Raw genomic sequence first — 17757 nt, forward strand, 5'->3', positions numbered from 1 at the left:
TTTGTGACCTAAACAAAAACAAAAGCTGACTGTATGTCAAACTTGAAGCTATTTATTTCATCTTGCGGCCATGACACCTCGGTTGATGTCACAGTGTTAAGCCCAAATTAGGAGCTTTGAAGTTTGTAAAAAAAATGAGTAAACTAATAATGTGAAGCAATTTCACAAAACCTTGTCATAACATGCATATTTTAAATTTCTCATTTGATCTGCCTGTTTACTTATGTTTAAATTTTGGTCACTGTTACTCTCTTAGAGTTCTGGATGGGGTTAACTGGCCTGAAAATTAGCCAAAATCTAACAGCTGATTAACACCTTTTTTTTAACTGACAGTTGAAACAATTTGAAGAAAGTGTTAAGTGAGAAAGCAGAATTTTGAAAAAGGCATCGACAGGCCCACACAGACTCCCCTATGTGGATTTACGTAAGCGATGCACGAGCCGTTTTAAAAGTTTTGCACTGACGAGTATGTCTTGGAGCGATTTACCTCTTTTGTAAGATATAATCGGAGGCGTTTTGTAAATTGTTTTCAGAAGTGGCTGATTATGAATGGGACTCCAATGTTGCATCAGTATTTGTTTTAAATGTTTAACCCCTGGGTGGTACGTTGTCACAAAAGGCATTATTTTGCATTTAGTTTTTTACTGTTTGTTTTTTAAGTGCCGTCTGCCTTTCGGCAAAGGAGACCTCAGATAAGGTTTTTTCAATTAGGATTTTTGGATAACCACGCGCTTCAAGTCGTGTTTTGAAGTTACACATGGCCTCCTGGAAATTTTCTTCCGAGAAGTTTGTTCTTAGAAGTCTGACGGCTTCTCCTTTTATAAAGCCTCTCTTATCACCTGGTGGGTGGCTAGAGGAATAGTGTGTATATTGAAAGGTCTCGGTCGGCTTGTAGTGGGTTTTGACGTCGAGGATAGATTTGTTTTGGAATCTTTCACCTTTGTACACTACAGTGTCTAAGAATGTAATTTCTTTCTCTGAGATTTCAGCTGTAAACTTTATAATTGGTTGGCCCTTCCTTTTAGTCGGCCCTTCGCAGCCCGATATAATATAAGGAGGTTTGTGGATTTTTGTTAGAGTGTAGAAAATCAGTATCCTGGGTGGATTAGGAGTTTGTGAAAGCCACTTTTTTGTCATGTCGTTTATATGTTTGCCATCATGTAGTTGAGTAATGTTTCAGTGACCATTGGGTTGACAAGAGGTCGGTAATGATCGCTTTTGTCTAGCTGTACCTGGGCCCCAGGGGGGGTACTTGCAGTATACATGACGGGGGGGTCCGACGGAGCTTCATATTGGGTACCCAAAAAAATACATGAGCCTGAAATTTTACACCCAAAAAAATACCTGGCATCAAACAATTTTTTACCCCCAAAAGTACAAGACCTAGCACCTCGTTACTGATTTATACAATCGAACAGACTTTAAGACCTAAAAAATACATGACAGATCTCTTGACCCAAAAAAATACCGAGGGTGTAAATTTTCAACCCAAAAAAATACGTCGGACCTCCCTGTCATGTATACTGCAAGTACCCCCCCTGGGACCTGGGCCTCCTGAATTTTGTCCCTTTTGTTGAGAATCACTGTTGTGCTGCCTTTATCAGCACGTTTTGGGTTAATGGCAGTATTCGTTTGCAGTTCTTTGACTGCTTTGTGTTCGTTGTGTGACAGGTTGTGTTTTGGCTTTGTTATTTCTATTTCAGAAATGCTTAACTTGACATTTTCCAAGTAGCTTTCAAGAGCAACAGAAGGTTGTACTGGTGGTATTCAGTTTGATTTGACATGGAAAAGAAGGGGGCTCCTTGTCATTCCCGTGGAATATATATTTTAGACTCATTCTTTTATCCCCTCGTAGCTTGGTTACATGTAGATGATGGGAACAACGCCTTGGTGCCCATAGCTTTATGTCATTTTGTGTCGTTTGGTCGACAAGGTTATGACATTGCGTTCCTTCTTTAAGTTGCGAAAATAAATAACATGTTGGAAGGCTTTTTAAGCTATTTCGACCCGGTGAAGAGAAAGAGCTACATAATGAATCATAGCTGTAGATCGATGAAACTCTTTCAAAATTCCCTCAAAGCGATGATAAGTGCTTTTTGAGCTCTTCGGATGCGGTTGGATGGAAGAGTCGCAATGTCGTCAGAATGTAGTACAATATTTTTTTTAACTTAACATTCAGGTTAAAACAAATGTTTGATAAAACAGAAAAACCTTGTAACATCGTCATTCAAACACTCCATACTGATGACGTGTCTATATCTGATTCGCGTTTGATTCTTTATCATAAACTTAAAAGGATTAGAAACCAACAAGACATCCCTCGACAGAACATAGAGCCAACTATAGGTGGTTTTCACTGTCACGCCGCGAAAAAATAAATCCAAAACTATTGAGTCGAAAAAATCAAGAATATTTCAGGTTGTAGAAAACTATTATATAAACTACTTGTCCAAGTCTCAGGTCTGTACGTTATTCCGTACTGGAGTTATCCGTCAAAATGTTTCACGCAAATTTAGAGAGCACAGTATGGAATCGCCATGTTGGAGCCCAACTGCTTGGGCTCCAACATGGCGGCCGGAAATCAATAAAAACATCTGGCATTCAATTCTACTACAAAAAGCGGTCAGATCATTCTAATGAACAAGTTAACATTTACAATATCACTTCTCGTGAAACCTCAACTGTCCAGGTTGTTAAAAATCGCAGGACGAAGCATTTTTTAAAGAATACGTGACAGCCTTCGGGCGGCCATGTTTGATCTCGTGTGGCGTGAAACTTCGAAATTCAAAATGCTCTAACTTAAAGACGGCGAATGCTATCGAGCTAAAAAACCTTCAAAAGGATTTATATTATGCACGTCTAATTGCCATTAAAGGATAAAAACTCAGGGTCTTTCGATTCTGGGTTTAAGATTTTTGATGACGTCACGTGAAAACCAAGAATTCGTTGGTGCTGTTAAAAAAACACAACTTTTCAAAATTACCTGATCTGGTTGAATAAACTATGATATAACAGAAATAGCTAAGTGCTAAGAAATGACTAAATTTTACTGACAGCTTTGACGTGATAAAATCTTTAACTGACAGCTGAGAAATGGCCTGAATATTGACTGATAACTAACAATCCATCACCCCTACCCAGACCCTCTTCTTATATTGCCAATCCGGTCACCAAACTTCTATGTAGGATTTTCTATATTTCTATCAGCGAAAGCGAATAAATAAAATTAAACCAAATAATCATTTTTCCTCTCCTAACAGTAGTCCCACGCATTTCGTTTCCGTAGAAAACTCTATACCTTGTAATTCTTATATCACCGTTCTAGGTACACGATCTCGGTGTTTCGTCGTTCCGTGTTAGCAGTTGCCTGAGTATGACTCTTTGTTGGTCAATTAATTTTTAGAACATTGACGGGGACAAGCAGGTTTGTGGTTTTGAAAAGATAAAAAACATAATCGGCCACGCGAATGTGATGTAGCCTCAACCGCTGTCCACCAAAAATCATTGATAACACAGATAGCTTATAAAATTTCGGAAAGAGGTCCCCCTTTCTTTCTTCAAAATGAGCCCTTCCAAAAGAAGTTCCTCACCCACCCAAACTCCAGAAAAAAAGAATAAAGTCTTACGAATATAAGTTCATGGATATATAAATTTAGTTACAGCCCTTAAAAAAGAAAAGATATAAGCCCTTTTGTAGAACTAATGTTTAGTATTTTACACTATCACAAACTGCTTATAGAGACCTGTAATGTTTGCTTTACGGCTGGAGGACTTGTTTTGGGTTTCATATTGTTATGCTATGAGAGTCTTATTATGTGGCCTTTTTGTGCACTTAAATATTTTAGATACAGTATCCCGACAAAATTAAAATTAACCTCAAAATATTTAAAACGCAATTCTATATCCGAAAATAGTCCCCCATTCCATAAGTTTGAAAGGATTATGTTCGCAATTTCACCGCGGCCGGTAAATACCTAGATAAAATTGAGAGTTACAACCTGTATCGATTGAAATCAAAGACAGACAAATCAAAAACTACTCGTCACAGAAGAAAAACTGTACTTTTTAACGAAACAAAAATATATGAAATAACTATAGTTGTAACAGTCATTCGTTATAAACAAAGCCATAGAGTGGATCTTAGGAAATGTTCAAATGTTCACCAGTTCTCCCCGAAGAATTTGCAATTCTTAAAAAAACAAACAAACAAATGTCTACGTAATTTACTTTTAAAAGCGAGGTTTTTACCTTTTTTTTCGAGAACCTTACTGCTATAGACCTAGGTACAGCTGATCTATTTAAGATAGCTTGTAAGATCTTGTAATGGTTTAAGCATGCCCGTCTTTGGTATTCTATCGAAGCTACACACATAATTTTGAGGATTAACTTTCACAACAAATTTGGATAGATTCTACGAAAGAGCACACTGAAGTTACTTCGAAGCCAAAATTCGTTGCTATTAGTGTTCACCGCTCAAAAGTAGATTATGGTTGACTTTATTGATGTTGCCATGGGAAAGCATTTTGACGTACTTGGATTTGATTCCGTTTACTTATAAATGCTTTACTGGTTTACGGTTAACATTTTTCAGCAATATTACAAGGGCTTGTTGTAAAAGAATGCCAACATTAATGGAAAGGTGTAAACTATTGTGAGCCACCTTAGATAATAAATTCACATAATTTCTCTTTTTATTAATCTACGTCCCTTCTTGGATTGTGCAGATCTTGTTTAATATCTAAATTCTTAGCATTGTTTGTAAAGTACGTTACATAAGTGACGTCTTCGTTTATTACAGTTATTTAACAATCAGGTTCCAATGTTGACCCTTCAATGCGTATACAGGTGCTTCTAGAAATCCAGACCTTAGAAATTGTCTTGCCTTTAAACTTTATAATGTTTGTTATCGTGGTGTGTTTATTTTATCTGGCATAAGTAGGCGTTTTGTATGAACTAACCAAACGTTACTAAAAATGTGATGATTAAACGAACACTGTTAGGGTAGATGGCAATTGAATTTGAAACATGCTGATTTTAAAAGAAAAATAATCAAAGCAAAGATTCAAGTTGAAAAAACAACAACTCAAGTTTAAATAAGGAGGGAATTGCAACTGCATTAATGCTCAAGTGAATTAAGGAATGGGTCAGACTAAATTTTGGAGGGGGGTGGTCTTTCGCTAAGAAAGTTGCATAAGGTAAAGTGTTTGTACGAAATGTTTCAGTTTTTGGTTTCAAGGTCATTCCTGCTTTGTCACGCGTACGTGACATACCACACCCAAATTATTGATATAAATTTCAAACCAAATTGACGAGAACTTGCAAGTATAATGATTGACTAATTTTGATTTCTGCGAATGGCTGTAGCTATTAAGTATGAAGAACTAATCGGGGATTTACAAATTTGTTTCTTTTGTCTCAATTACAACGTCTTTCTCTTGGAGAGGGACTGGGACTAGGCAAAAATAGGAAATAATGAAGAAATAATAAACATTTTTAAAAATCCCCGTTTGGTAGGACTTTTGGCAAGGCGAGGTAAAGGTTTTGAGAGAAAAAACGAGAGTTTTCTTGTACATTTACATCCCGTAACTCAAATGCTCATAATTGTTATATTTAGGGCGTTGTCAGTCACGTGACCACTTGGGGCTGAGTCAATCATTGGAAAGTTTCATTTCCAATATAAACAAACAAAAAGAAGCAAAGTTTTTGAGAAAAGGAACAAATCACAAAGAAATGACCAAAACGTCGCATGAGAACAAGAAAAAAAAAAAAAGGTCAGCTTCGAGCCAAAGTGGCGCATACTGCCGGAGCTTATCCAGGTTTCCTTAGCATTAAGCAGCTAGGAGTATTTCTACTCCCCCCTGGATGGGATGCTAGTCCATCGCAGGGAACCCCCCAGCATTATTTCGCCGGTACCCATTTATACACCTGGGTGGAGAGAGGCACTATGAGAATAAAGTGTTTTGCCCAAGAACACAACACAGTGACCCCGGCCAGGGCTCGAACCCGGTACGCTCGCTCCGGAGTCCGGCGCGCTAACCATTAGGCCACCGCGCCTCCCATAAGAACCATTCCTTAATTCACATGAGTGTTGTACTGCACAGACTTCTTTGATTCTCACTTGGCTGCCGAGGAAAATAAAATTAACAAATAGCTTAACTCTTCCAAATGCTCAAAAATGTAACTGGTATTAAAGTGGTATTCAAAAAGACTACCTTGGAGGCGGACACTACGAGGTTAACAAGATTTATACCAGGATACATGTACCGTGATTATTCTATTAAGCGTCCTTTTTCTAATAAGCATGTTATAACAAGCGCATCCCCCGCCCACCCCTTGAATATGTTTTTATTAATAAGCGCCCCCTGTACCGATATTTGAAGCACCACTTATAGCGGAGCTCAAAAGGCGCCGAAGGCGCCTTGTGCGTAGCCCCATAGGCAGGCAAATGGTATCCTATCGAACCGAGAAATTTTGGTTGTCGCGTACGTCCGTACGATAGTACGTACGCACGGATTAGGCCTGGGAACGAGCTAGGCTCCGGTGGCAACCCGCGTCTTTTGGCGGGAAAAATCATTACTAATAGACATGATTGGACGTCTTTGTTATGTCAAATTGACAGCTGTCAAAACAAGGTTTCCGCTGACCAGTATCACATGATCATATCGCGGGCTCAGATGTAGAACACATCGAGGTTGAATGTTTTTTTAAAGTTGACCGCTGATCAAGTGACATTTTACCATTGAATCGCGGGCACAAATACTCTTCTGTGTGGAATTACATGAAGCGGGAAGTGAAATTGGGGAGGTCCGCTGGTTGCTGTTCGCACGGCTAAATAAAATTTCATGATACGCTTATTTGAACTATCATTTGAACTTATGGCCATTCTGGTTTCTACCTAAACTTTCGTGAAACGGCAAGGTTTAATAACAGCAGAATTTTGAATATGGTTCAGAGTTAAAAGTCAGGAAACAAACTCACAACATGCCGATTTACCAAGCGTACGAATGAGTTCACCGAGAGGGATCCGCGATTATAAAGCACACGACAGTTTATTACCGATAAATTATTTCTGGATGTATTCCTCGTTTATCCCGGGATAGCAGCCAAAGAAAACAGATTGTGAGCGATCGAAATGGACGTAAATCTTCCAAGCTACTTGTTGAGTTTAAAGCAAAGACGATCAAAGACAAAATCCCGTTACGAAAACAAGGTAAGCTAAGCTTATTATTGATGTTCCTTTTTTAACAGATTAGAAAAGTTTTTGTTATTTAGATAACAAGCTTTCCATCTAATAGCACTCGTTCGTGTAACCTGTATGTCAGAACAAGGGCATACAACCTTATTGAAATTCGTTTTGTCTTAAACACGAGTTGTATTCAAAGCAGACAGCTTCTACTGCGATAAATTTGTTTATCCTGTAATTGAATCACCGAAGTAGGAGGAAGACAGCACGCAGCAAATTTCCGGTTACACTACAAGATCAAAATTTACAAGTGTATTTGCAAATTTGTAAGAATGTGTTCGAGTCAGACACAATAGGGGACATTGCTTAGCCTTAGCGAAATATAGTTTTCTCAATGACCTATACTATTTTTTACTCCGAACTTTGCTTAGTTTTCCTTATTTTAGTGAGTGAAAATGTTTTGTGAAAGTTTTGTATTTATACATGTAATCTGATAACAGCCGTTCTGGGAATAAATTGATAATTTTATTCAATTTTTCCAGGCATAGACAATCGATAAACCAATAATCGATAACAGTCCATAGCAATCAATATCAATCTTTGTATTGTTTTACTTAATACTAACGCCATCTAATATCTTTAAGGTAATTCCCTAGAAATAGAACTGCTCATAGATTTCCAACTAAACTTTGCCAGTTGTTTGTTTACCTTAAGGGAAGTTAAATTTTGAATTAAAAAAGGGGGCTCACCGTATTCGTTTAGGAGCAGGAAGACCTTGTATTTACCATATAATTCCTTATATTTCCTTTATATTTTTTTTGCGAATACTGCTGAAAGTGCATCTTTTCGGTGATAATGTATTATTCTGCCATAGAAATTGATCTGTTTTTTTTTTTTTTATAGAAAGAATTTGATCGCTACTTTCGAACTAACAGAAAAAATGATCTAGGTCACCGAACTTGTTTACGAGAAAATGATGATTTCTCTCTCGCGCGAGCCAAGCCGCATAGAAAAAAGCCACCATTTTGTTTATCTGCGCGTGCTTATTACGCGTAAAATTCTGCGCAGTAAGCAAGGATGCGCAATGTAATACTAGGGAATCACCTTAAAATGAATATACATTTACACCTCCAGGGGCTCCTTGGTATAAGTGATTGTTATTGATTACTGTCGATTGCTACTACCAAAACAGGTAGAACGCGAATTCAAAAACATTCGTAACGGTTGTTTTTGGCGCCAAACGGCAACGATCTGTGTCACGTGGCTGTGCTTGTCAAATGAAAAACGGTGAACGTACATGTTGTGGTTTAATTTTATCTTTGGTTTAAAATTTTTCAAACCAGTTTGATTTTTATTTCCCTTTGTTTCAGATTATGATAATGAATAGGAGACAATGAAAAATAAAAACCAAACTGGTTTGAAAAATTTTAAACCAAAAACAAAATTAAACCACAACATACACAGTCACATTCCTGAACGTTTCATTCAACATTTAATGAAGCTTTCGATGATGGTGTTCTCTGTAAACAGCAAAGGCAGGACATTTATATCAGGAAAACCAATCGATGACAGCCTAAGAGGCAGTATAATCGACATGATTATTGCTGATGGCGGCCCGAGGACCACATACTACCGAAACAGGTATAGCGCAAATTCCAAAACATTCGTAATGGTTGTTTTTGGCACGAACAACGAAGTCAGAACGCAAAGGAATGTAACCATGTGCGTTTACCTTTTTCATTTGACAAGCAAAGCCACGTGATGCAGATCGTTGCCGTTTGTCGAACCGTTACGCATGTTTTTGAATTTGCGCTCTACCTGTTTCGGTAGTATCGATTTTCATCGATTTTCTCAATCAATAACAATCGATAATATTTTTTTTCTGTGAGTTCTATTGTTATCGATTACCGATTATCAATTTGTGATTCATATCAATAGATATCGATTGTATCGACAGATTTGAGATATCAATTTCTATCGATTGACTACGCTTGGATTCTTGTAAATTACAATAGAGAAAAAAGCACTAATATGTTATGTGTAAGATCATGAACTTTTTTATGTTATAACAACCAAATTGATCAGTTATAATATAGGATAAGGACTTGGAAAAAAATTCGAGTTTGCCCTGTGGTCAACAAGCAGCTCTCAAATAATTTTGTTGGCCTAGGACAGTGCATGTGACACTATGTATTAGCAAACTTGTGACTGTATAATTAACTTGTAGTCAGATGATCATGATATGCCTGGGCCTTTACCCATTATGCAAGCAGGCATGAAAAATTAATTGCTTGACAGGAAAATCTACTTGCCCCGGACAACCAGAGGGGAATTGTGGCTATTAGCATTGCTATCTTGATGGTTGTGACTGGTACAATTTTTTAATCCTTTCAAAGTTTTCCAGCCTAAAGCAGTGACTAATCAGATATTTTTGCCTGAATTATTTTTTCTACAAGAGTAGCAGGTTAGTTTTCGATCCTGAAATAAAAAAAAAAGTTTAAAATGTGCCTGTCTGCAATGAGGAAAATATCATTTAAAATACATTTACATTCAAATGTACATCAAGGTTTGCGAGGTTAATTGAGTGACCGGTATTTATGGAGGTTGTAAGAGGCGGTTTGAGTTTATCATTAATTTCATATAAGCAAATCTGTTTCATTTCTAAAACTTGCTATATTAGGATTTCCATACCTTTTATGGGTTTTTGATATTGTGTACATTTTGTTTTTAGTGAGGGAAGACAGGAATTCAAGGGGTGCAGTTAATGTCTGTGATGATGAAGGTAAGCATTACATTAGTGTCAGTTTATACCTTTGTTTCTCTAAATGCTCTATGACAGAGTTTAGCTTATGTGAATCTACATTAGAGCATGAAACTTGTTTTTTAAGTGTAAAATTTTGGGGTTTGAAAAATGATAAGTGTTTTAACTGCTTGGTAAGTTTATGTTTCCTTAAAATCATGGTTCCTATTGTGGAATTTAATATACACAATTTACATGTAACCGCACATGTAAATATACATACAAAATGTAATGTTTTCATTGTTCAAGAAAAGAGGGGATGGGGGGAGGGGTAGGAGGGCAAGAAAACCCAACAAGATCTTCTACCTGACCCGACAAATTACTGAAATACTTGTAATTATTTTGTGGGAGAAGTGCAAATTGACCTGTTCAAATTCCGCTTGTTAACAGCTAATCTTAATATCTACATGTAAGCTTAAGCCCTAACCTAACATAAATTGTCTTGTTGTGGTACTAGGCGAATAAAGAAATAGAATTTTAACTCAGCTGAAATTTCACAGTTGGGCTTGTTGATGAGCCAGCGTAGTGTTTTCTTAGCTACATCACTAAGAAAGGGGAGAATATGTAAGCTTTCGTGGAATTAATCACAGTGCTTTCAACATTACCTGTCAGAGAGCAATATACATGTAAGAGTCTTAAGACACCTCATTTAATAGGGAAATCATGAATTTTAGCCAGTGATTGACCCCAAAACACCCACCAAAGCTCAGTTATATGCCAGGTCTTTTTGATAGCACTATTTATGCCTTCAGTAGGTCAAAGGATTTTTCTGTTTCTGAACATATCCCCCAACACAGTCCCTGGCCCAGGCAAAAATTGGAAAAATATATCTCTTTTTTATGCATCTGCAGAGTGTTCTGAACAATTTAAGCTAATTTAAAATTATAAACATTCATTTGATGCCAATGATCATCAACAAATCTTATGTCTTTTTTGCCTTTTTCAGGGTTAACACGGGTAGCAGAATTTCCACAGAGTTGCAGACACAGAAAGAGATAAATGAACAATCAGATTATTATATTTTATTCTTCATTGCATGTACAAATGTACTGTCTGTAGAATACAATTTATTTATAAGGACAGGTGTAATTTTAAAGTTGATGAAATAAAGCCAGATAAGGTACAATCATGTACATAAAAAAATCATCATGCTACCTAAACATTTAATTCCCAGTGCCCACACTGCAAAGAACAATAATTATGATAATGAGATACACATTTCATCAATCTCTTAATGCCTGGTAAAATGGTAAAATGGCATGGTAAAATTTTTGCCAAGCAATCTATACCTGAGTTTAGAACTACATGTAACAAACAGTATTTATGCCTCTCCAGAATTTTTGCTAAGTTTACATGTAATAAAGCTAAGGGCAAAGGGACTCATAAAGGAAAAAGGTGTTATCGTTTTGGGGACCCTATTTGGCAGAATGACATCTGGAATGTCAATATTTTGCTTGCCACTACCTTTTACTGAGTTTGCTAGCAGGAAGCTGTTATTTTTGGTGTTAGGGACCAGTCATTATTTATGTAGAGGGGGGGGGGGGGGACCGTCAAGGCTATTTCAGAGTTGCAAGAGGGGGGGGGGGCTAAAATATTTTATAAAGATTTAGGGGGATCAGCAGTTTGAGTTGGGTAAAACAGTTAAATAGAAGAGTGCAAACACTATAAGTGAAACAGTGACGCTAAATTGTACAATTTTATGCTATAATTTCTATTGTTTTCTTTTGTTTAAACTCCACTATTATGTACAACTTTAGTGATTTGTATTTTACAGAAATACTGTTTGCACTCTAAACTCCATTGTTATCTCAAGTTTTAGTTAAATAAAGAATCCAGACCTATCTGCTTTAATATCTGGTTTGACTGCAATTATTTCTTTTTACAAAATGATTATCACTGCAATAGCCCAAGAAGTAATAACACATGATATAACAACAAGAAAGTAGTTCTTTTACACTTAAGGAAAATCATTGGAAAAGAATTATATTTTGCATGGTTACCGGTATTACATATTTGTGTTCACCATGAGAGCATAATTTGTAAAAACTATCACTTTTCCAAAGTTAAGGAGTTAATAATTGAGGTATGTTTACTATACACATAACTCATCCAAAATTTGCCCTATTGCTGAAAGAGTATCCAGAACAAGTGTGCAATTAAGATTGTATGTAACATGCATTTAATAATTACTTAAGGCATATAAAGGGAGATATGAGGTGAAGGGGGGGGGGGGGGGGTCATCACGTAAATATTGAATAAAGAAGCAGGGGTCACTTGCTACTTACATGGCCTGGAGGGGGGGGGCCTTACCGAAATTTTGATCTTTCCAACATATTTTTTCCCTCCCCCTCCCCCCTCTACATAAATAATGACCGGTCCCTTAGGCAATAATAATACTGTCATTGTCACCATTCCATCGTATAGGGCCCCCATTTGGGGGAGGGGGGAAGCTACATGCAAAACGTTCCAGTTGTGTTATGTACAGCTGTAACATACCAGTTATGATGGGGGTATGGATATGTTCTAGAGCAACCCTTTCTTTGTTCTTGTTTAACTTTGAGAGTTGCGAGTGTATCTTTAGAACCAAGGTTATGCATAGACTACTAATGATATTTTTGATTGATCGATTTTTTTTAACTCTTATTTGGTGCTGTTGTTCATGGTGAAAAGGGATACGTATCGTATATAAAGAAAATAACATGAATAAAAAACAGTCTAAAAAATTATTAAGGGGAAATAACTGGGAGCTCCGCTTTTAGGCTTGCCTAAATCTATATATTAAAATAATACATTATTTAAGTGCCATCAAAGTACATTGAGATCATTCGTTGTTTATCTTCCTTATGAACTGTTCACATTTCAGATCAGTTCTTTTAAGTGTCTTCACTGCTATTTTTAGGCTAGGTCCGATTTCTTTCAATCAAAATATTATCTTTCTTTTGTCTGCGCCGTTTACTTAGATATACTTTGCCCCAAAAATGATGATCGTTTTCTGGAAGGACTGAAGCAGTAACTTCGATTGGTAAAGTAGTCACAGATTCTGCAATGATTGCTGCGCGAAGATCCAACCGTTCAAGTCACGCTTTGCGAAAGAGAAAATTGCTCGATTAGCAGGACGGTGGAGGGTGGGGCTTATTTTCAGGCCAAAGCTTGACTTGAATTGTTTTCGAGTGCGCCCCCTCCCCCCCCCCCCCCCTCTTATTCCTGGAGTCTGGTTGATCGGGTCCCCCAATTACCTGAAGGTCTAGATCTGCCACTGGAATTTTTAACGTTTTGGCGAGGTTTTTGTTTATATTATAAGTCCACCAGTTTTTGAATTGCATCGACTGCCGGGTCTCAAACTCCACAAAACATAAACTATAAAAACACTATTATACAAGAGAAATTGAATCCTCGATTATATTTAATTCTAGGTTAGTATTAATCGATTTTCAAGCAACCCGGCTCTTCTTCCATCCGTTTTGTGAGCCTGCATTCCTTGCCTCAGACCACACGTGGGGAAGAGGAGGACAACCAACTCGAAATAGGACGGAAACCGAGCCGACTATTCCTATTAGTCTCTTTTAAATACTTCTTTTATTGCTAATAACCGGATTTTATCGCGCATGCACTGAGAACGAAGCGATTTTGACCTTCAGTAAATCGCCAGATTTGCCAGAGGTCTTTGGAAGTTGGCAGTTGTAGTCGTAAGGTCGTTGTAATGTCCTGAGTAATGTTTGTGATTTCACAGAAGAGATCAGATGCATACATATGAACGTTCTTCGGATATCTTGAAAGATATCGAGCACCATTCAGTTAATAACCTTGGCACTGTTTAAAAATACAATGTTTTAAAATTAACCGATCCAGTTGAATTAACTATGAAATATCAGAGATAAAGATAGGTGAGAAATAACTTAACTTATAACTGATAGCAGAGAAATAGCCTGAGTGTTGACTGAACTGTAGCAAACAATCTATCACCCCTATCTAGACCCTGGGGATCTAGACTCTGTTCTTATGATGCCAATACGGTCACCAACCGGGCAGTCTTACGCATTTCGCCGCCGTGGAAAACTTTATATCTTGCTACTGTTATATCACCGTTTTAGGTACCCGATCCCGGCCTTTCCATTGATTTAATATGTTGTCCCATGTATTTTTTTGTATGCCTGAGCATGACTCTAGCCCTGTGATTGTTGTTTGCATTTTTGTACATTAACCAAGCGGCCTTCTGGTTTTCAAAGAATATTAGAAATGCCCTTATCGGCCACCTTGAGAAGTTTGCTCGGATAGTCACCAGTTTAGTTTCCTGCATCTCTCTACCCCATCGCGCAATTTTATTCCCCACTCCCTCAGTAAAACACAAATAAATATTTTTCCATACTAACAGATCAGAAATTCAAAATATACTTTTTTCGATAAGATACATTTTTTACCACTTATAAAATGATGATGACTGTGATAATGATGACTGTGATATGGCCGCAACTGCTGTCCACCAAAAATCATTAATAATACATATATAATCAGAGCCTCTCCCCCACCTCTCTACAAAATGAGCACTTCCTAAAAACGTCCCCCACCCACCAAAATCCCAGACGAAATATATAATAAGCTCTTAAAAATACAAGTTCATGGACATATAAATTTAGTTGTAGCTCTTAAAAATGAAAGATATAACTTTTCCGCAGTTGTAAGCCCCATTTGGAGAACTTGTTTGGTATTTTACACTATCACAGAATACTTATAGACCTGTAATGTTTGCTTTATGGCTGGAGGACATGATTTTGGGTTCATATTGCTATGTTTTGAGAGTTTTATTATGTGGTATTCCTATATGTACTAACACATTTTCGGGGACAGTATCCCGACCAAATTAAAATTAACCCAAAGTATTTAAAACGCAATTATCTATCCGAAAATAATACCCAATTCCAATAGAAGTCCTCCCCGAAGTTTGAAAGGCTTATGTTAGTAATTTCACCGCGGCCGGAAAATGCCTAGATAGGATTTGAAAGTTGTAATCTGCATCGATTGTAAACATAGACAGACAAATCAAAAATACTCGTCACAGTAGAAAAACTGATTTTTTTAACAAAACAAACATATATGAAATAAATATATATAGTTGTAACAGTCATAAACAAAGCCATACAGTGGACCTCAGGAAATACTCAAATGTTCACAAATCTCTACTAAGGCAGAAAAAAATCGAACATCTTAAAAAAAAAATGTAATTTACTTTTAAGGCGAGGTTTTCTACCTTTTTTCGAGAACCTTATTGCTATAAATCCGGGTACTGCAGTTGATCTGAGCTTGTAAGATCTTGTAATGGTTTAAGCATGCTCGTCTTTGGCTTTCTATCTTAACTACACACATAATGTTGAGGATTAACTTTCACAACAAATTTGAATAGTTTTAACCAAAGAACACACTGAAGCTGCTTCCAAGCCAAAATTCGTTGCTATTAGCGTTCACCACTCAAAAGTTGATTATGTTTGACCTCTATTGCTGTTGCCATGGGAAAGCACTTTGACGTATTTGGATTTGATTCTTTCTACATATTAATGCTTTACTGGTTTACAGTGAACCTTTTTCACAAGGGATAGATGCAATAGAATGCCAACACTAATGAAAGGTGTAAACTATTCTGAGCCACCTTAAATGATAAATTCACATAATTTCCTTCTTTTCTTTTAATCTACGGTCCCTTGTGCAGATCTAGCACAAATTTCATATCTAAATTCTTAGCATTATATTGTTTTTTAAGTACGTTACATAAGCCACGTCTTCTTTTATTACAGTTATTTAACAATCAGGCTCCAATGTTGACATGTTCATGACATGTTCAATGCGTACAGGTGCTTCTAGGAATCCAGGTCTCAAATTTCTACTTTTAATCAAAGTCGTGTTAAATCAGGGAGTTAAAATATCTTTTATAGAAAATGTCCTGCCTCTAAACTTTATAATGTTAACTATCGTGGCCTGTTTATTTTGGCATAAGTAGGTGTTTTGTATGAACTTAATAACCACGGCCAACCAAACGTTACTAAAAATGTGATGATAACACAAACACTGTTAGGGTAGATGACTATTTTAAAAATTCTAAACATGCTGATTTTAAAAGAAACTTAATTAAGGGAAACCGTCAAGTTCCAGAAAAAGAAAAACAAACTGGACTTTAAAAAAGGGGATTGGGTTGCGACTGCGTTTTAATTTATTGCGCAAATTTCTTTGATTTCCACTTGGCTGCCGAGGAAGGATAAAGGAGGCTGCCGAGGAAGGCTAAACTCTTCCAAATTACTCCAAAATGTAACTGGTATATCGGTGGTATTCAGGAAGATTTTACTTTCAAGGCGGACACTACGATGACTCTATTTAGCGTCTTTCTTCCAATGAGCACGTTCTAAAAAGCTAACCCCTCCCCCCCCCCTGAATTTGCTTTATTAATAAGCGCCCCTATGCCGATATTTGAAGCGCCACTAATTAGTATTTTATTACTGTGCCATCAAAGTACATTGAGATCATTCGTAGTTTAACTTCCTTCTGAACTGTTCCCATCTTTTCCATATTATAAAAGAACTGGTCTTCTAAGTGTCTCCACTACTATTTTCATGCTAGGACCGATTTGTTTCTATCAAAATCATGTATTATCTTTTGTTTTACATTTCAGATGTTAAAAAAGCCAAAAAAGAAATAACCCTCATCCCTTGCGCTCCCAAAAGTAAGTGAGCGTCCAGGCGCTATTGATATCCGATGTTATCGTACCCAAATTCGCAAGTAGCCAATCAGAAGCGCGATCTACTGTCTAGATATCCTACGATATCAAGTCACGGACCTGATTTGCCACGATATCTTGGTCACTTTGAAGTAAAGTAGTGTTACCGTATGATGATTTGAAAAAGGTTTTACCAATAAAACAGAACCTCGTAATTTTAATTTAGCTGGTGTTTAGCGGTCGTAAAAGGAAAAAACTTCCCGCTTGAGTGCGCTCGCCAACTGCGAGATTTTTGCCAACGAGTGCTGAGATATTCAGACTGAAACAATGGAGTTGGAATTTCCACATTTTCCGCTAAATTTGGAATTAGAAAATTTAGAAAATGAAACACTAAACAAAGGAGTAGAAAAAAGGCAGAAGGGGAACTTGTTAAAAGTGTTGAAGACCAAAATGCAAGTAGGTCAACACAATTTACAGTACGTACCTCAGGCAAGCATGGCTTCAACAGAGTGATAAATATGACTGGATTTTTGGCTGAATTTGGGTATGGTAAATACCTAATCGTACCTTTTTGGTACGCTTCGGTGGCATATCAGGTCGTTTTGTCTCACAATGGGTATTTTGGCTGGACTACGTCTTGCCAAAATACGAACCATGGCTCGGTCAAACTCGCCTTATATGCCGCTGAAGCGTACCAAAAAGGTACGATTAGGTATAAAAATCTTTCCGGATAGCAATCTGGTTCAAATTAAAGGAGTGGCGAAGTGTGTTATGTCACTCTGTTATATCTGTTACATTATGGCAAGGAGCGCACAAGGAATTCGAAAGTTCCTATCGGATCACTTTCGCTTTAATTAGTTTTATAATCAAAACAGGTATCGTTGGGAAAGCTTTATTTTTAAGTTCAGTTACTTTGCATTGTTTCTTTCTTTGATCCCTCCCCCTACCGAGTTATCTCAAATAAAATTAATTCAATTTGAAGGCACATGATATCCAACCATATTGATTTCAGTTCCTATCTGTAATCTCTGTTCACACCGAACTTAATTGTTATTGTTGAGTATGCAAGTAAAT

General features: G+C 37.0%; 2 protein-coding genes across 2 annotated transcripts in view; both read right to left on the reverse strand.

The window, feature by feature from the left end:
• LOC144665676 (uncharacterized) overlaps positions 1 to 17757 on the reverse strand; it is a 60176-nt gene that overhangs the window by 34824 nt on the left and 7595 nt on the right. The window lies entirely within an intron of this gene.
• Positions 1 to 17757, reverse strand: part of LOC144665680 (uncharacterized) — a 96439-nt gene that overhangs the window by 2601 nt on the left and 76081 nt on the right. The window lies entirely within an intron of this gene.

Source organism: Oculina patagonica, chromosome 9 (assembly GCF_052425735.1).
Source record: "Oculina patagonica isolate OP01 chromosome 9, crgOcupat, whole genome shotgun sequence".
Taxonomy (NCBI): domain Eukaryota; kingdom Metazoa; phylum Cnidaria; class Anthozoa; order Scleractinia; family Oculinidae; genus Oculina; species Oculina patagonica.